General features: G+C 36.9%; 1 protein-coding gene across 1 annotated transcript in view; it reads left to right on the top strand.

The window, feature by feature from the left end:
* Positions 1–220: 220 nt before the first annotated feature.
* The window catches only part of shroom1 (shroom family member 1), a 39,668-nt gene continuing 18,407 nt past the window's right edge, over positions 221–21,481 (top strand). The window contains 2 exon segments of the mRNA XM_028466808.1: positions 221–423; positions 13,547–13,611. The gene's annotated coding sequence lies outside the window, so the exon portion shown is untranslated.

Below are 21,481 nucleotides of genomic sequence, written 5' to 3'. Positions count from 1 at the left end.
ATATTTTGGACATTCGAGACATAATTGTCAACCTTTTGTTTCCGCTTTTACATCATTATTCCAAGTGGAAAAATCATCAAAACAGCCCAGTGGGAAATCACGTTCTGAACCCATTGACCAATAGGATGTCGTGTAATCCAAAAGCACCCGCCTCCTCTTGCGTCTCATTGGTCAGCCGGGTCCTCAGTTACACTTCATCCGCTTCTCTCCGGGGAACAAGGTGAAGCAGCCAGTGGCGAAAAGGAAAAGCTCATTACAGGGCGCTGCGAAACAAGCAGTCAGATGACAAAAAAACACTGTCATTTGTTATTAGTTTTTATATATTGTGGGATCCCTGACTTTCATCGAAGAGGAGAGTGAAGAACGTTCAGGAAAGAAGACACAAAAAGCCGAGAAAACTACGAAATGAACGGGAGGCAGCAGGTACGTGAAGGCGACAACAGGTGCATCCAGTATCGCTGTGGCTGCCCAGTTTCGGTGGCTGTCGGCTATTAACCTGCTGCTTATCGCTTTTCTAAGGCAAAACTGTAGTGTTTGCTGCACTGAAATCGACTTTAACATATGTACAAAACTTGGTTTTACGGTCGTAGTTGGTTAAAGTTGTCCTACGTGTCAGTGGGAAATTGCACCGTCCTTGAAATATGCTGTGTAATGACATAACGGCCGGTTTTATTATGTATTTTCACAAATCTTTGCTGTATCTTTATCATTCACATTATGTGTATTGACACTTGAAAGGTACAATAAATGTTTTTTTTGTGCTTACTATTTCTATTATTTAAATATATAATTTTTCGACTTCTATATGCTTTTTTTTTTTTTTTTTTTTTTTCGTCTAATAGTTTAGTAAAAAATGTCAAGTTTGGAATTAAAGTTGTCAAATTATACAATTATGTGAAAATGTAAACGCATATTAGCCTACAAAATACAACATACTGGAAAATGAATGGTCTCAACAAACTTCAAGAACTAAGTTTAAAAAAAAAAAACAACTATGACATTTGGACCCAAAGTGCATTATATAGTCATAGGAATGGAGACTGACGTCACCTTTTACCCCTTTAATCTATGTAGTGCATTATATATGTATATGAGTATTTTTTGACTTTCAAAGGCAACAATGAAACCCCTTAAAATTCAGATCTTTAACTAAAAGATGGGGAGTATTTCAGTCTTAGAATTAGAATTACAATCTTTTTATTGTCGTTGTGCATATGCTTCAATACACACAACTAAATTGTGGTTGGAGGTCTCAACTTACAGCGAAAAGGAAAAAGGCATAAATGTGTCAAAAAATAAATAAAAAGAGAATACATACATAGTCATAAATAGTCGAAAAGAAACTCAGTATAAACAAAATATTATTCAACGCACAAGTGCAGACTCCAGATGAAACAGCTTGTGTTGGACGCTGCTTTTTGCATATAAATGGAAAAAAAAGGAAAGGGCTGAGGCGTTGATTTACATGAAACCTCAAACCTGCTGCACCATATATTTTACTGGTGGACAATTCTGCCTCATGGCAAACAGCCTGCACGAGGTTGGTTTTCTGTCCACAGTTTGCATGTTCTACATACATACTGTACATACTGTATGTCAGTTGTGTATTTCCTTACTTTGCTTCACATTGTAGTCCCATTGGGATTCTACGAGTTGCTGAGTTTTATCATTTGAATAATTTTTTAACAATTTTGATACCTCAACCTTTAAACTATTGCACATTAAAGTATTTTCACTTTTGCAGTTCCTGTGCGCATGCGTCTGCAGTAAACCGAATGGCGGTGTTGCGTACTGACTCTACCTCCGTACTGAGATTATAACCCTAACCCTAACATAATTCAATAAACAAATAAAACACGTGTCCGTTCACTTTGATAACAAAAATGAATCTTTTTTTTTGCTTTTTTTTAGCAAAAATGCATTTTCCGGTAGTGTGCATGCGCTCATGCATATATATGCGCATATACAATCTCTGTACATGACACCGGTAGTTCCGTCAATGCCAGACCCGTGTCCGTCTAGCTATAGTTCCGTCAGTTTTAATTTAGCTCTAACCCTAACCTTATCCCTAACTCTAACCTAGGAAATACCCTAAAATGTTTCTTTTTTTGTATAGGTATTTTTAAAAGTGGAATTTGCCGTGTTAAATATATTAAAATGAAAAAAAAAAAACGTCAGAAGTGGCATTCAAACCCACATCAGCGGAAGGAAAAATCCTTGAGTGAAGCGCCTTAGACCACTTGACCATCCTAACACGTCTGAGGTCCGGGATTGGAACTATAGACACTTCGTATTTATAATGGAACAGATTAGCTTTTTTATTTATTGTTGAGCTAACCTGTCCATAGCTGGGGTTCAGTACAGATTTTCGCAAAAAAAAAAACAATATTTCTACATGTCGACAAAGTATAATTGCGCTTTGAACGTGTTTCCATAGAAGGTTGTTTTAGGCAGGAGCCTCGTAACTTCCGTGAAATCTCATCTCGTGAGACTTTGCTGTAGGAAGACGGACGCTCCAAACCTCCTTATGAAACTTCGTATTGCTTTGTGGTTTCACGTCTAATGTGGCAGTAATCATTTTAAAGTATAATGCTAAGAAAATCCCGGTCTCCTCTTCTGTTTACATGTACCTCACCATGAGAAGTGGGCATGTGACCAGGTCCGTCACGCCATGTGACCAGGTGCGTCACCACGTTCTGTGACGTGTATTTGCGGAAAAACTGTTTCCATGGCACTTTTGCGACACATTTCAATATCAAAACTAGGGACGTCACGATGCAACTTTTTCAATTCTGATACTGTACCGATATTGCAGCCTTGAGTATTGGTCGATATCGATATTGATCCGATGCAATATCAGCACGACTCATACATACTTTTATTACTTATTTTGTAGTGTGGAATGTTATAAAAGGCTTGATCAAGTGATGTTACTCAAACCGAGAACAATAGTCAGCAACTGTAGTTATGAGAAAAACTGAGCCATTTATTATTAACCAATTGGTTACATACATTTTAACCTTCAACATTCAACTTAATATCTACAGTATTCTACAATTGAATAAATATAATATATATACAGTATATCGGAGATTTTAGATGCAGTCAGATAAAATCCGATATTTGTTTTCTGGCTGATATCAAACCGATATCAATATCGGATCGGGACACCCTTAATCGAAACGTTTGAAATTCCTCCTCATGAATGCGTAATACATATTTTGTGATATTTGAGTGTTTTTTTTTTTTTCAAAATTCATGTGTTTCCATTACCAATTTTTTTTGCGCTACTTAGATTTTGCACTTTCCCAAGGGTAATGGAAACACCGCTAATGATAGTGCATCGTTGCAGTGCACAAATGTTTATTGCAAATCTAGACTTTTTTTCCCCTGCAATTATGAGCAGCTCAGCTACTTTACAATAGTAATAAACTACTGTAGCTTAATCTATCAGACAGTATGACACTCATTTTCATGTGTCTGTGTCTCACAAAGATGCCACAGTTACTGTTTATGGGCAAACTCAGCTTTGCCTGAAAATGCTTGTGTGCCAAGAAGCACGTATGAGTCTTAGTCCAAGAGATCAGTTAATTATAAGCGAGCATCAACAAAACAATTCAGTTTGCTATTCTGTTTTCATGTAACATATTAGGCATTTTTTTGTTTGCCAGCCTCTTGGGAAATAAATCATTTCTTACACCTCAGTATCTTCTATAATGAACAGTTCTGCTGCAAAAACTACATGAAATTAATCACCGTACCAGAAGGTTATTAGTATACATTATGTGTACAGGACTATTTAAAGCAGACACACACACCTGTTATTATTTTGTGTCCAATTTACCCTACCATGCCCTTTCTTAACCTCAACTCCTTACCTAATTGATACCTGTGTCCTGAATTATGCACAGGAGGGCCTTCTAGCTAATGAGCACGATATGTTTTATTTAAAGTGGGAACAAAAGGTGCCCTCAGATGCAGAGTGATAGCTGTAGGGGGAGGTAACCAGACACTGGGGCTGAAACTGAAGCGCCAGTGCAGCACGTTGGTCAGATGGTGGGACGAGGAGGAGCACAGTGGCCTCTCTGTGTGCTAATGATAGAGGCCAGGCTGGTTCAACCTGCAGCCTACACACCCACACACACACAACACACACACACATATTACACACACAATTGTCAGTGCAGAATAGATGTTTCTGGAAGTGCAATGCATGTGCACGCTTATGGAAAGTAACGTGTTTGTTTTATGGATACTGATATGGAAATACCTACCCATGATAACACAGTGTGGTCGCGACACACGGCTTGGAGCTTAAGGGATCATGTGTATGAGGCAGAGGAGGCCACAAAAAATGTGATTTTCTGATCCGAGGGGCACAATATCAACATTAACGTCAGTATTTATAATAATGACCAATCTGAGCATTAACACAGGATGAGAGCAAAATGGTTTTTTGTTGTCTTTTTGTGTCTATTGTTGTTTTGTGTTTTTGGAGTCCTTTTGTATATTTGTGTTGACATTTTGTATAATTTATTATTTATTTGTGTAATTCTGTGTACTCTTGTTGTTTTTTATTCACGTCTTTTTCTTCATTTTGTGTATTTTTGGAGTCATCTTGTGTATCTTTTGTTGACATTTTGCATAATTTGTTTGTGTGTTGCTGTTCTCATTTTGTGTATTCTTGTTGTTTTGCATATTTTGATTATTTTAGTTGTCAATTTGTGTATTTTTCTGTAATTTTGTATGCTATTGGAGTCATTTTGTGTACTTCTTTGTTGACATTTTGTATAATTTATTCTTTATTTGTGTATCGCTGTTCTCATTTTGTGTATTCTTGTTGTTTTGCATATTCTTATCGTATTTTTGTAGACATCTTGTGTACCATGTGTCATTTTCATTATTATAGTGGTCATTTTGTGTATTTTTCTGGAATAAAATTTTGTATGTTTTCATAGTCATTTTGTATATTTTTGGGATCACTTTGTGCACTTTTTGTTTACATTTTGCACAAAATATTGTTTATTTGTGTATTTCTGTTCTTTTCTCATTCTTTGTATTCTTGTTGTTTTGCATAGCGTTATCTTAGTTTTGGTTATTTTTGTGGTCATTTTGATTATTTTATTTGTCATATTGTGTATTTTTCTGTAATTTTGTATGTGTTTTGTGCAATTTAGCACACATATAGTTTGTAGGCCACATGTGGCCCCTGGGCTGTCAGTTGCCCATGTCGCAGGAAGAAAAAAAAAAGAACAAATAAAGAGTTTTAATGCAGTAAACATTGTCTCTGTGTAGGAATAAAAGATGTCAAACAAGGGTTTAAAAGGAAAACAATTCATTAGTGTTCAGCTATTGAAATATTCAGCTTTAAACCTTGGATTTGAGTGAATGGGAATGCTTTTTTGGGCTTCTAGGCAGTGGAAAATGACTCATAATGGGGTTTTGAGTCGGATGTTTACATTCCTTCACTGACTTTTCACACAACCTGTCTGGGCAAGAATGAACAAACAGATATGGCAGTGAGGTTAAGGATGGTTTAAGAAGTTAAAAATGAAAAACACATTAAAACAAAAACAGTTTCCTATCGTATCATTTATACCTTTAGAAGGTAGAAGAAATCTAGCAACAAAAATAGCAAAACTCTAAAATCAAAATAAATAAAAAAAAACTTCCAAACCAGGTACTTTACCACTATTCTCTCATCTTTTAGATTTTTTCAGTTTCTATTGACATTTCCCTGTTTGCTCATGACTGGTTGTAAAACTTTCTCGGAAGTTTTTTGTTGGAAAAAAAAAAAAAAGCTTTTCAAAGTGACAAACTCATGCAAAGGTGATACATCATTTGTAAAATGATTGAATCCATCTGTGTTCTGGTATATATTATATCAATGGACCTTTTTATAAAATTTTATCCAAAACAATTTCAAATAAATTAGTTTTTTTCACCCAATGCTTGTTTTGTTAGATTACATCTTTCATAATATCCGGATTTTTGAGATGGATGTCTTTGTCATGACTCAGTAATTCGTAATAAATCAACATTACCTTCATTGTATGTTGCTTTAGAAATAGCCTTTGGAAGATCAATAAGATGACTAATGCTCGTGTTTCCCTGAATGACGAGATGTGCAGGTGTGCTCAGGTTATACACCATTGTTTCAGTAACTGCCAGTAACTTCAACTGATAAAGAAAGAGGGCAGATTTTTTTTTATATATCACAAACCAAATCACAGACCAAGTAGTGAAGAAGAAATAGACATTTTTTTTAAAATTTATATAAGGAAAGGAAAATCTCTCTTTATATCAATAGATTTCTTTGGAAATGTAGACAGCAGAAAGTAAGTGTGTGTGTGTGTGTGTGTGTGTGTGTGTGTGTGTGTGTGTGTGTGTGTGTGTGTGTGTGTGTGTGTGTGTGTGTGTGTGTGTGTGTGTGTGTGTGTGTGTGTGTGTGTGTGTGTGTGTGTGTGTGTGTCTTCCTTCTTTGCAGACATTCCAGACATAACAGGGGGTGAAAATCCAAAGCCAAAACTCTTAAATCATTCAGGAAAATTTAGACATCTAAATCTTTTTTTTCATCTTGTGTCTCGCCTTAGTATACTATTAATACTTCCAACTCTTTGTTGATTTGTGGATTGTTTTTGTTTTTTGTGACCTGGGTTGGACCATTCACTTGTCTGTGGTTGTGAATTATTGTCAGATCCCTTTCCTCTTGTCAAGCTTGCAGAAAGGAACCTTAAAAGTTCCCATATAACAGAGGAGAGGCTGGCTGCAATAGGTTATTATCACTGTTTAACATGAGACCTCCTGAGGATAGGCTGGAAACTATGTATGGTTATGTATGTCCGTCTGGACCACACCTAATCTATTGTATGTACTATAAGACCCCTATTGTGGAACAGCAGTGTCAAGTGTCACTGCACGTATCAGTGCACGCGTGGTGAAGTAACTGCCTCTCATCAGCAGACGTAACAATAAATGTTGCTCATTTTCCTTTATTTTCTGGAGGGTACATGTACAACAACAACAGCACACTGAGATAGTAATGCTGAAAGACTATTTTTATACCTATTCATTAAAGTTTCTTACAAAAAAATAGCTAGCATCACCTGCTAGGATTCACCTTTTGTACCATTCATTTAGGTATGCAAGTACATGTGTACATTTATTACATTTTGAGCTATATTTTGTAGAATTCTCTCAAATAGCAGCACACATTATTTGGCCGGTTCTTGTATTTATGCAACACTACTGTCCTATCATTCTGTTGTTAACAGAGTAAGACAAGCCACATTGATTTGTGTAGTGCACTTCATACACAACGCATTTCAATGTGCTTTACATGATTAAAAGTAAAGAAGTGAAAATTAGTGCTTTTTCTGCCAAAAGAGATAGTTAATGTATACACTATGTTACCCAACAGAAGTAAAAAGATACCAAATCAAAGTCAAATATTTACCCAAATTGACTTGATGGATGTATGAACAGGTAATACTGCCAAAAACAGTTGTTTATTTACACATTTATCAATGTTTGTAGTTGTCAGCATAAATAATAGAAAACCGCCATGGAATTATTAACTTCCTGGCATATCATTGTTGTTTCATGCAAATGCTAGCTTTATCTTACCCACTGTCCTCAGGTCCTGCTCATGAAATAAAACCAAGAGGGGTTATGAGGGGAACAGAGCAAGGTTTGAAAGCTACAAAATATTTTTTTCAAGTTTGGGAAATAAGCTCTGACATGCAAATATGCAAAAAAATTTAATTGTTTTCTATTTAAAAAAACAGAGATATTGTCATTGTTTTAAACTGTGATATTTTACAATATGTAAAAAAAAAAAAAAAAAACACTGATAGGCGATATGGACAGGATAATCTGAATTTAACTACTGTATATCCATAATTTTCAATGTTTTAACTATTATTGTGAATAATGTATACCTTTCTAAATAAAAAGAAAGGTCAGTAGAAGGCAAACTTCAGGTGGCAACACAATTTCTAGATAACAAGGTTACAAGCTAGAAAAGAAGAGTTTTGAAGAACTGAATGGATCAGAATCAGAAATGTACAGTTTTAAGGACAGTACAAGTACATTTGTCTTGGTAGTTGGTGCACAAAACAAACAACAACAAAAATAATAATAAAAAAACAAAGAACAACCCAGCAACAATAATACTAATAATAATGATAAATATAAAGGATGAGGGATAAATAAAGGATAGATAGAGAATAAAGGATAAATGGATGGAAGGATGGATGGATGGTGATTTCCGACTACATTACATCTGTTTGTTGCATGTTTTGTTCAGATAATTATTAGAGAACCAGAGGTGATCTCTTAGCTGAGTACGTCCATTATACAATGAGTCAGCAGGCCAGCTCCAGGGCTTTCTAACGTTTCTAACCTGATGAAAAGGTGCAGGTGAGGAGTTGTTACTGTCACTGTATCATAACTGGTCACAGACATATAAACATGTCTGTGATGTTGTCATGTTGACCCAAAAAAGAGGCTTTTACAGCTGTCTGGCTTGCCTCGAAATGATAAGCTTTTCTGTTGTTACGTTGCAGTCATACCTGTCTGGAAAGTAGTTGATAGATACGTTTTTTATGTTAGTGTGTAATCAGTGCATGATTTGAGTCAATGTGTCCAATGTTTAAATGTGACCCAATTCATTATATATATTTGGGAAAGTATTACTGACCCTACATATTCATTTTTTCTATGTTTGATCTTTAACAAAACAAGTATTTAAAAAATACATGATATTATGATTAATATGCTTTTGTAACTTCAGGCACATTTTTAACTTTTAGCCTGTCATTTTATTTTTCATTTCATTTTATTATTTATTTCATTAATTAAAAAAAAAAAAAATGCAACAACAGCATTTACACGAATGAAAAGGAGCAGAAAGAAGTAAAAACTTATAATGTCTGCCCCCTATCAACACAAAATTATTTACAGTTCCACTTCCTTTGAGCCGTCTCATGCAGCCGTCTCATCAATTACAAGACATCAGAGCACAAAATAAAGTTGATCTGCTACTCTGCAGTGTCACTAACAGTTTGATTTCCTCGCAGAGTCCTTTGTACCTTTAGAAAACATTAACCCACCAAATGACTAGAATGAGCCAACCCATGTAGTTAACAAATGTTACATAAATTCAGCAAAGCCTGCCTGCTCCCAATTTATTTATTTTTTGCTCTTTATAGTGAAGTAAAAGTTTAAATGTGACCCTGAACTTAACCACAAAGCAGCATTTGGCAAATTATTAGGGAAGTCAGTTTAAAATCTGCCTTTTTCCCTCACCTCTCCTCCTGTTGTTTTCCCACTTTTCATCTAAATATGGGGCACCACCCTTGTGGCGACCCACAGTTCTCCCACCCCTGTCCTCCCATGTTATTCAATTCAAGTTTATTTATATAGCGAAAATTACAACAAAGTCATCTCAAAGCGCTATCAAAATATAAAATTCATAATAAGAGGGAAATAACCCAACAAGATCCATGTGAACAAGCATTTAGCGACTGTGGGAAGAAACTAGTCCCTTTTAACAGGAAGAAATCTTCAGCAGAACCAGGTTCAGAGGTGGCAATCATATGTTTTGATTGGTTGGGGTTAGTGGACAGAAGGAAGAACAGAACAGGAGGGAGAGATAGAACATCAGTGTCCCAGACTAGTTGAGCCATGAATCACAGATCAGGAACTGTCAACTCCAGCTTCTAGACACCTGAAACAGAGAAAGGCGAGGAGAAGGCACTGACTGCAGAGAAACATGATGCAGGAATACAGTGGAATGAGAATGAATATGGGGTGGACATCAGTGTAACGGGTGTGTAAGCAGTGTGAGCCTGGTAGCTGAATGTACTGCCTCCTGTTCTACTTCTAGACACTTTAGGAACTTCCAGAAGAGCAGTCAACTGAGAACGAAGTGTTCTGCCTGGACGATAGGGCACTGACAGGTCTTTAAATTATACAGGTTCTTGATCATGTAGAGCTTTGTAGGCTAACAGGAGGATTTTCAACTCTTTTCTAGATTTTACAGGATGCCAATGAAGGGAAGCCAATATTGTAGAAATGTGCTCTTTCCTTAGTTAGTATTCTAGCTGCAGCATTCTGAATTAACTGGAGACTGTTTAGTGAGTTACTGGGACATCCTGACAGTAGAGAGTTACAATAATCTAATCTAGATGTAACAAATGCATGTATTACTTTTTCAGCATCACTCTGGGTCAAGATATTCCTGAATTTAGAAATGTAAAGAGTATTGGTCCTAAAACTAAACCTTGTGGAACTCCATGTTTAACTCTGGCATGAGCTGAGGAGAGATTATTAACATGAACAAGGTGGGTTCTGTCTGATAAGTAGCATTTAAACCAACCAGCGCTGTTTCTTTAATCCCAAAAACACTTTCCAGTCACTGCAACATTAAATGATGATCCACTGTATCAAAAGCTGCACTGAGCTCTAAGAGCACCAGAACTGAGAACAACCCTCTGTCTGAGGCTAAAAGGAAATCATTGGCAGTCTCTGTGCTGTGATTGTTTTTTTGGATGGGATGAAACCAAAATTAAATTTCTTTGCTCTGTTGCTCTGTCACATGTGCAATGACAAATAAAGCTGATTCTGATTCTGACCAGTTTTTTGACACTCCATTTTTTTTTCAAGTTTCAATGTCCACAGTGTGTTTTCTATTGAAGCTCAATCTTAAACCATTCCTTTCACCAACTCAGCCCTTCCTCCTTCTTCTCTGAACTGTTATGAAGTTGTCACTGCTACATGGTCGAATGTGCCCTTTAATCACCTCATCAAATTAAAAACAGTAACAAACCGGATTATGGGAAACACAGTGTACTGTACGCAGATCAAATGTGGTTTGATGCGTGAAGATCAGTGCTATTAGGTTCATGTAAAAGTTTCAAATGTTGTACAATTAAAAGTTAAGCTTCTGTGATTCATCTTGGGAGAGGCAGCCGCACAAAGGCCAATCATCATCTGCTGCCAAGGATGTGGGTGGGACTCCAATTATTGGCATATTAGACACATTTGCACTTTAAATGGAGATTTAACTCCTCTCCTGCCATCTTAGTTCATGAGATACAATATGATGTGAGATATTCTGCTTAAAAACTGAAAAAAAGTGCTGCAAAACTCTGTAGAAGATGAATGCAACTTTGTAACATAAAAATACAGACTCAGGATGCCTTCATTTTTTATCTATTCACGTCAACTTACACAAGGATTCTTTGTTGGACTTTATGTCGGCTAATAATAGATCAAAGGTATTAGTCAGGTTAAATGTGTTGTCATTGCTGTATGGGACTGTGTTTTTATATAGGCATGAATGAATCCTCTCATCGTCAGATTTATTTCATTATAACATGGTAATTGGTAATTTTATCTTTGAATGATGAGTGTGATTGATTTAATGTCAAACCAAGTCACATAGCTGGTTACTTACAAAATGTGTCGGCTGATTGCAAGGTCCATAAACCATCTCAACCTAATTTCAAAGATTAAATGGGAAAGAGGCCGGGCTTGTTGGCTTTGAACCAAGTGTGGAATGCTAACTGCTTATGAGCCAATTTAGGTAAGAAGCAAAGTTTTCCACTGATAGGTTTGCTGGATGGTAGTTTAGATCAAACTTGGGGGGTTTCACTTGGCCAATTTTTTTTATTACTTCAAAATCAATCAAAGAAAGCCAAATTTCACAGTTTTTGTTAATTCAGCCAATCACAAAATGTAAATCATATCTACCAGGAGAAAGGTTTTCTATTTTAACCTGAATGTTGGACATGAACATGGTCTCTGACCTTGTTCCTGGGGTAGCAGGGTGTTTATTTACCCTAGTTTTTGTTTAAAACTTTTTTTACAGTGATGTTTCCTAAGTAAATGCACAGTATGGCTGTGTTCAAAATAGCACGCTCCATATTATACACTACATACGCAATGAGTATATACTGTCTACTATATGCTATAAGTGTGATTAGGTTGAGGACCGATGACGACCATCCCACTGAAGTATACTGTGCTTCCAAGTTTCCCAAGATGCATTTCAAACCCACAATGACAGAAACGTGAAATACACTGAGGCTAAGTATCTCCATTGATTCGCAACTTTTGAAAGTTCTGAAAGCATTTAATCAAGAAAGTGACCAAGTAGAATATCAACATGTGGTCATTTAATCCATAAAACTCGCGTATACACAGTTCATATCGACATTTCAAAGATTTTCAGAGAACCGCCTCTCTGCTGCAGACAAAACTTCCGGTTAAATTCAAAACAAGAGTCCTATTTACAAAAGTATTCAAAAACTAATTAAAGACAAGAAGAGATACTTTTGTTAAAAAGGGAATGTTTGATTTTTGGCTTGAAGCCGGTCCCAGGATGATTTACATTCCGCTCGCAACGCAAGCGGTTGAGTATGACTAGTGTGCCCATCGTGCATATTTAAAAAAATGTCCTGATATACAGTAGTATACATCTGGGTATTTCTCGCGTACTCAATCTTTTCATACTATCTACTGTAAATGAACTACATAATCATTTTGACGTCAAACTTAGTAAGAGTAGTACGTCAGTAGGCCATTTCGAACACAGCCTGAGTGTCTCTTTTGCGTATTTATCTCTATTAGTGGCTAGAGCAGATGATTAAAAGTCATCCGTCCTGTCTTTTGATACAACACATCTGGGCCTAATGAGAAATTTGTCAGTACTCCTAATTTTTTACTGGATTAGTTTGTGTCTCTGGAATGAGTGGGAGATGATGAAGTCGAGGGCAAGCCTGTCTGAGCTCAAGGGCAGTTCGGAAGTGTAGGCCTGATGTAAGATCTAAACCAGTAACCTGCCTTTTCTCTGAATTTAACCTAAGGTTTAATGTAGTCCCCTTTCTTCCAACTGAAATACTGTCTAAAAATCATGAATGAGACATTCTGATCAGTTGTGGAGCTTCACAGTTAATGGTTTGCTAATCTTGCCTGATCGTTCAGGGTCGGTGCTTTTCATAATTGCTCGATAAATACAAAAATGTGCAGAATGTTGGTCTTTTTTAGTTTGCTTTAGTTCACTAGACATTCAAAGATTGTGTTTAGCTGATGAGCCAGATATCACAGCTGCTAAAAAGATCAAATATCCAAGTATACTTTCTGAAAAAACGTCTCCTGGTTCTGGCTTTACATTGTGCTATTAGTGTTATTAATATTATTGGTACTTTGTCGTTGTCAGGGTTGAGTTAACCTTTCATTCTTCACATCGTGCCTTTGTCTGCCTGGCAGGATCTTTTGCTATTCAAATGTGCTGAGCTAAACTAAGCTCGTTACCTGCTTATCCTGAAGCTGCCACGGCGTAGGGCAGCGTATTGTAAAAGTGGACTTTGCTTTTCAAGCCTCTTAAAGCATCCTGGCAGCTATGAATGGAGAGATTAAAAAGCATGACTCTCACTTTTCTCGCGGCGTGTTAAACAGTGGACAATGACCCAGTTTCTTCCACGTTTACCTTTTTATCCTCATGTTTCTCTTTGTTTCGTGGTCTCTCCTTCCTATGCAGACATGATGTCACTCACAGGCCCGGGTAACGAGAACTCCATGCCTGAGTGAATACTGCCGCTCCCAGTAAGCCTTTTTCGCTCTCTCTCTCTGACCTCACTTACTGTGCGTGTACGTGTGCATGTGTTGTATTCTGTGAAACCAATTTATAGGTTTGCTCTGTTTGTTGGATTTTGTTTTCATGACCAGACTGGGAATTTTACGACTATATAATGTTACAAAAGTATGTCTGCTAGAAAAACTTTATGATACTCGAGGTCAACAAAGTCAGGGAACCGATAAAAACTAAACGGCAAAGTAAAGAATCCTCCCAGACAAAGATAAATACCAGACCTTATAGGTTAGCCATCCTAAAAATTAGTAACATTTTTATATCTTGAATACTAACTAAGTTACAGGCTTTTAAACATAAAATGTTTAATTTTAAACAGTGTAGTGAATGTACTGTAGCAATCACCTTTGAAAATGGAATACAGCCTGAATACCAGGCAAAGTCTCAATGTAACACATGACACATGACCACCCGGCTTTATGAGGGCTTTATGAGAGTTTCCTTGGAATTAGAGGGGAAATAGTATTAAGTAAGGCAGCAAAACTAATTCTATTAGTGCCACTTGGGTTGTTTTCTAGTATGCAAGCTATGTATCTAAAAACCATATAAATTACACAGTAAACATATGTTTACTTTTGTACAACATTTTATTGTGGATTTTTACTTTATTTAATAAACTTTCAGTTTAGTTTTTGTTTACCTTACCTAGACATAGGCTGTGTTCAAAATTGCATACTAATGTGCTACTCGTACTAAGTTTGATGTCATAATTAGTATGTAGTGTGTTCACATTACATAGTATGGAAAGATTGAGTCCGCGAGAATACCTGGATGTATACTATATCGGGAGATTTTTTTAAGTGTGCACGTTGGGCACACTAGTCATACTCAAACCGCCCCATGATGCATTGCGAGAGGAACGTAAAATCGTCCTGGGACTGGCTTTATGATCAAAATCAAGCATCCTTTTTTCAAAACAAAAGCATCTCTTCTTGTCTTCCAATAGTCGTGGGGCAGTAGACAGTATATACTCATTGAGTTTGTAGTGTATAGTACGGAGTGTGCCATTTTGAACACAGCTGAGTGACATATTCATTAAGTTCAGGTGTGTCGGTTAGGATTTTCTAAATAGTCTGCTAATTGTGAAGACATTTTGTTCCAAGCTCTTGTTTGGAAGCCAAGTACGGTCGTCAAAATAATTCCTCTTTCTGTCATGTAGGGAAGTTTGTTTTTCAGAAGACAGCTTTGGTTTTGGACAAGTAGTATACATTTTTTTATGTATTTATATACATAAGTAATGATTTTGTTACTGTTGACTGAAGAAAATAATTAAGCCTACAGGTTTATTTACTAAATTTGTCTGAAACTGGCAACCCTGCTATGGATTTACCCGCATTGCACCCAGAGCATAGGTGGGATAAAGGTTTGACTTTAGATCACCTTCTCTTCTTGATTTTTCCCCACCTTTGGAATCAGTACAAACAAACACACATTAACAATTTCACTTCTTAGCTCCAAGCAGCATATGGTACTTTAAGCAGGTCAAACCAGAGAATTGTTTTTACTGGCAGCCTTTGGAATGTGGGTTTTCCCTCTCAACTAGTCCCTGTTTGGCTTGTATTACTTTCTGTTCACCAAAAGACTCTATTCACTGCCATACAATTGTCTCGTATTAGATGGGTTCACAGGAGCAGTAGCGCTGAAGTGAAGAATGCAGTTGTGTCGGAAATCCAAAGAATATTTGGTCCTGTAACCTGACTTTAGCCACCACAGGAGGTCAGACAATGGCGAGATGGGGGGAAAACACCCTCCTCTGATCACTGAGTTTGAGTTTCTCAAAGGGAACAGGATAGTTTGTTGACTGAGAGATTTAAATAGAGATGAAATGATGCATTTTCCCATGAAGTCTCAGTGTGTGTTCTGTTCAACAAACCCAGGAAAATTAGCCTCAGTAAAGCTGGCATATGCTGCAAAAATAAAGAAATGGATTTTTGAAAGGACTGGCCTACTTCACTTTCTAACATTGTTACACTATTAATTAGGCACATTTTCCCTTTCCTAACCCCATAACCCTGGGGTTGGATATTTAATGCCCAATGTAAAAGTAAAACAATTGTAAAATGTTTTTGTTTTGTTTGGGTTCATTTTTTTATGGATAAAAGTAGCTTTTCAAGAATTTGTCACATTTCCCGGCAGAAGGTAACCCCTGGTTTATTGTTCCTTGATCTTCCTGTGTGCTTTCTTTGTTCCACCAGGAAGTGTCCTGCAGAATGTCCTCTTATTGTTATATTCACTCACTTCTACACATGGCATTTTGCTGACTTGTTTTACAGCAACTGATTACGGTAATACAGTTTCTTAAAATTTTAAGTAGACATCCGATCAGGAAATAAAAAGCCATGGGATTGCTGTTTTTAATGACCCTGAGTGACCCAAAGTGTTGTTGTGCTTTTAATGAGTTGTGAAATCCTGACCATTCAGTTATGTTTTTTTTTTTTTACCAGACAAACTGAGGGTCTTGTTTTTTCATTTAAAACTTGTTTGCTGTACCTGCCCACTAAGTCTGCTTAAAAAGCACATTACATTGCATGTGGCTGTGCCAAGCACCCAAAGCATTAAAGCTGTCACTGATAAGAGTCCAGGTATCACTGTGTCACCATAAAGTGTCAGCTGTGTGTCCTTCTTATCTACATATCCTCAATCATCATTTCACAGAGGTTTAAACCCATGTGGGCTGACTTAGCATCATACAGTGTTCCCAATGGTTTAAAAGAATTGACTTCCCATTGTTCTCGCTCATGATGTATTAGCTGAACTGGTGATGAGTTTACTTGGTGACACGTCACGGCAGAAATGATGCACCTCTAACCATTTGACTGCATAACATTTCGTGCAAAAAGTGAGAGTAATTAAGCGGTTGGTTGTAATGAAAGGTTTTTTAATAACCTTTTAGGACAACGTGACGTAATCTGGCGTGATTTATTTCAGCATAACTATCCAGTTTTTGTAAATTTTATAAAGCATAAGAAATTGTAAATGAATAACTGTAATTGACTCTATTAACCCTATTTGGCATGTTTGGTACAATTTTGAAAAGTTGAATAGCCAATAAAGTCATCTAAACAGGGAAAGATGATGAAACAAAATGTAAACATTTTACATCTCTTGTTTTGTAAACTCAAAAGTAACAATTCAATGTAAGGTATCACTGAATTGTCCGCGTTTGTGCTACAAAAGCTACAATTAATGATTTCAGTAGATAACAAGGTATAGTTCATGTTCTTTGTAGACTTCTCTTTGTTTCTCACTCCTGTGCTCCTGGGGAAATCATGCATCGGTAGCTGCGCTGCTTCAGGGGCCACTGTAGGTGGAATCACCTCGGTGGTCTGTGATAAGCTGGTGACCCCACATGTCATTCTGTGATAGAGCAGAGCAGAGATGGTCTCTGCTAGAGCAGCATGACAGAGCTAAGAGGAAGAGGTCAGCTGTTAAAAACGCTGCACAAGGGATGAATCAAAAATTTAAAAAGGCCTTCTTTTAAGTAAAAAAAAAACAAGCTATTCTAACTGAAATAATTATGATGGCTCATCTTACCTTGGTAATTTGCAAACCTGTGTTTTCTGATTAAAATGTACATCTTAATTAAGCTGGATAACCTTCGAACACCACTTGAAGAAGTTTTCCCCGGAGGAGTTTTCACCAAATGGCTGAACATCCTCAATTGGCTCCTCTCGACTTGGAGGAGCGGAGGCTCTACTCTGAGCATCTCACTTTATTTCCTGAGCCCGTGCAGAGTAAACATATTTTAGCTGCTGATACTCACAATCTTATGCTTTTGGTTTATCCAGAGCTCATAAGTTAGCATAGGTGAGGATTAGATTATGTTTGCTTGTTGATCTCCTGCTCCGTCCTAAGGAGATCTCAAGATACTTGACCTCCTCCACTTGAGACCAGACCGCTGCCCTGATCTGGAACAACCAATTCACCCTTTTTCCTACTAAGAACCATGGCCTCAGAATTGGAGGTGCTGATCTTCTTCCCAATTGCTTTAATTATGACCAATCTGATTAATAATACAGGATTGAACTTAGAGAATTGTGTTTTTGATGTGTTTTTGTTGACGCTTTGTACATTTGTTGGTTATATTGTGTATATTTGTTGTCATTTTGTGTGTTTTTGTTGACCTTTTGTAAATGTTTGTTATTTTGTGTATATTTGTGGTCATTTTGTGTGTTTTTGTTGACCTTTTGTGTGTTTTTGTTGACCTTTTGTACATTTTTCTGTTATTTTGTGTATATTTGTTGTTCTTTTGTATAATTTTGTTGCTGTTTTGTGTATTTTTTGTTTATACTTGTCATTTAGTCAAATTCTTTTGTACTTTTGATGTCCTTTGCTGCATTTTTCTTTAAATTTGTATTTTTAATTGAGTCATTTTGTGTATTTTTGCTTTTTTGTTTATTTTTCCATGATTTTGTGCGTTTACTTGCTGCACAACTGATGATAGATTTTATGTAGATTATGTTTGGAACATCCTTAATGCAACACAGAGAGTGTTATCTGACCCAGTCTTGACAGCGATCCTCCAGGGACTTCAAAAAGATGAAGGCTGAGCTAAAGAAGCCCAGTTAGACCACAGAAGAACAATAGGCTTCTTTTCTGTCAGGACAGCGTGTTTCTGTAATGATGGCGTAATTGAGACTTTTCCCACCTTCAAACAGGAAGTGGGTCATCTGTTTTGTGTGTGTGTGTGTTTTGTTTTCTTCCTGTGATGTTTGTCAGTGTCTTCCTGTAGGGCTGGGACTTTTTGTTTCATTCATGTTACGTGTGAGCATATTGGTGCGTGTTTCTTTCATAAATATTTTAACTCTGGAGCACGAGAGGTTAAGTATGTTGTATGTTCGAGAACTGTCAATGACAAGGAAACATATTTACATCCTGTTCATTTGTTTTTCCCATTTTACTAGATGCTCTGTTTGTTACATAACATGTCTTTTTTATAACTGTTGGGTTTCTGAAATCCAAGCAAGACAGGTATGTTCTCAAACAAGATTTTACATAGAACACTATAATGAGCAAACTGCAGAAAATAATATACTTTTTGTTCCATTTTGTTTGAGACACCTAAGTAGAAATAAACTTCAATAGCCTGCAGCCATGGACTATTTCAGTACAGAGGAATTCCTACGATATCCGGTTTAAGTCCCCATGACTAGATCATATTGCATCCCTGAGGTGGTCTCTAATACAAAAGTAATTGTCTTTTCAGAGGCCAGCTAAGTGTACAAGATATTCAACATTGCTATAAACTTTTTTTTAGCCTCATGCTTTAAGGCACAAATCAGTTCCTGGTTAATAATAAGACCAGGAGGAAACATAGGAGCCATTTTATAGCAGGCAAACTTATTTATTGCTGCATGTTTATTTTGCCTTTGTATGAGAAGCTTGTTGAATTAGAGTTTGGTTTTAAAAAAAAGTTCAATTCCAGTCATATAAACCCCAAAAAACTCCAACTAGCTGAATGATTTTAATCTGTGTCTGTTTAAATCGTCATCATCATAATTATTATTTTCGACATAGGGCAGACAGATGATGAGACGGTCAAATTTTTAGGCAGGAATGCAGACCTTATTAGAGTGTAGCAGCTTGTGTTGGTCAAAGAGGGATTTGCAACGCTGATGTGAGCCCAACCTAGCAACACGCAGCCACAGTGTGTTTCTCCTGTGCACCCAATCAGTGAAATTTCTTTTTTTTTTCTGTCTGTCTGACACACACACACTTAACCAGAATGGCTCTGCAGGTGTGGGAGATTGCTCTCAATGGCGACACTACTTCTTACCTCTCCTTCCGTCTCCCTCCGTCTACTAGACATTTTGCTGCCGTCAGTGCCCAACATAGGACCACTTCCACCTTTTTAAAACCTTTTGACATCTATAAAGGTTTGTAATAAGGGTGAAAGAAAAAATTGATTTGGGGATATATTGTGATATTTCACATAGGGCTGGGCGATTTTGCCTGAAAAATAAATCTCCAATTTTTTTAAAGAAAAATTTGAGTTTTGATTTGATTTTCAATTTTTTTTTTCCAACGCACTTAAAAATGACTGCAGACGTCATATATTGTCAAAAGTGCAACTTTATTGCTGTGATTGTCCTCAAGAGTTAAAATGCATAGAACAATCCTAAAATAAAAAGTAAATGAGGTTCTGTTATTCAACAATTTCAAGCTTTAAACCAGGTTTAAGCAAAAGTGCAACATCAACTTCACAGTAGCTTCAATTATTTTTTTTTTTTTTATTCAGTTTATTTCCGACATGGTTACAGTCACTTTTTTTAAAAATTTTTTTGTACATGCCGAAAAAGGAGACGAGAGAAGCAGTTTGCTTATCTGGGTCCCGTCCCCTGTTTTACCATCGCAAATTTACATGGGATTTTTTTTTTATTCCTCCTCCTCTCTATCGTTGTTCGTGTTGGCCTTGTTCCCTGCCAGACGTTGTTAGCATTCCTCCAGTGCAAGAATAGTTCCTCTTTCGAAAGTGTTTGGAAGTTTTTTTCCCTTTTCATCCATAGTGTCACCACTCGGGAATGTCTCTTTTGGACACACAAGTTTGCAGCTTGTTTTGTCTCTACATCAAGGTTAATCCAGCTGTTGTTAGTTCTATTGGCAGTGTTGTATTTTCCACTGTTAGATTTAACTTGTATAAACACATTATTATATCTTAGTTCATAAGCAAGGTAGTAATTTCATTGTACAGGAAAACGTGTTTCTAACTGCACATATGACAATAAACACTTTGAATTTAAATTTAATGTAATCCTTAATCACCCCACCACCTAGCAATTGAAATGAATAAATGACAGACCTTTTTTACTCTTGGTTTCCACATTTAATTCAGTCTCCGTAAAATAATCACAGTCTGAGTTTTGTTTCCAGTGTTTATATAGATCTGGGTCCATATCCATGATTACCATCAGTAATGTTGTTTAGGTGGATCCTTCCTATTTTCCCAAGTCTTCCATCGTTTTGATGAGGATTGGTTTTCCGTTCTCTTCTCCCAGTGGTGTGATGTAAATCCTGCAGTTCCTTGTCCACGTCTTTAAAATCTTTCCTCCTTTTTTTATTTGGCGTGCCTTCCATGGGATGCTTGCATTTTTTTTGTCAGGCTTTCATTAATAAAAACCTTAATTTCCTTCAGCTTTCTTCCTTGCTTCAGTAGTTCTCCTTTGAATTTCATATTCGTGAAGGTTATTTTTACAGCTCTGTTATCATTTTTCTTTGGCAGGAGATGGCAGGAGTTGATGTTGTCAGGGTTCAGGACAATGTCCTTCGACTCCAGGTAGTCAATGACCTGTTGTTCAATCGATTTTGTTTCTTCGTCACTCGCGTAACTCCTGGGTTTTATCTTTAGGCCTGTGATGATGACATCTTTCTCTCTTTCCTTTTGTTCCAGCTGTTCAACCCTGGCGTTCAACAATTTTATCTCTTCAGCATTTCTTTCATTCTTTTCTTTCAGTACCTTTGCTTCGCTTTGTAGGTTTTCCAGTGAGTTTTCCAGCGTCTTTTCCAACGACTTTATCTCGGCAGATAGGTTTCGTAGACCCTCGCGTATCATCTCCTTGACCTCTTCCAAACCCGAATTGGGTTCTGAAGGGCCTCCCTGCGGTTTTTTCACCATTTTCCTTCAGTCTTGGGCCCAATTTTTCAGGCTGTTCAGCTGTAGCCAAGGTCGTGTTATTGGAGCGAATGAAAACATGTCTGCTCTCTCCAAAGACCAGAGATACTCATTACAATTTAAAAAAAAAATTTAACTCTTCCCTCAGCATCTCAACTAAAGAATTAAACAAAAACTTGTGGCACACATATAACCTACTCAAAGGCTAAACGCAT

This window comes from Gouania willdenowi, chromosome 14 (assembly GCF_900634775.1).
Source record: "Gouania willdenowi chromosome 14, fGouWil2.1, whole genome shotgun sequence".
Lineage (NCBI taxonomy): Eukaryota > Metazoa > Chordata > Actinopteri > Blenniiformes > Gobiesocidae > Gouania > Gouania willdenowi.
This window is presented reverse-complemented; position numbering and strand designations above follow the sequence as displayed.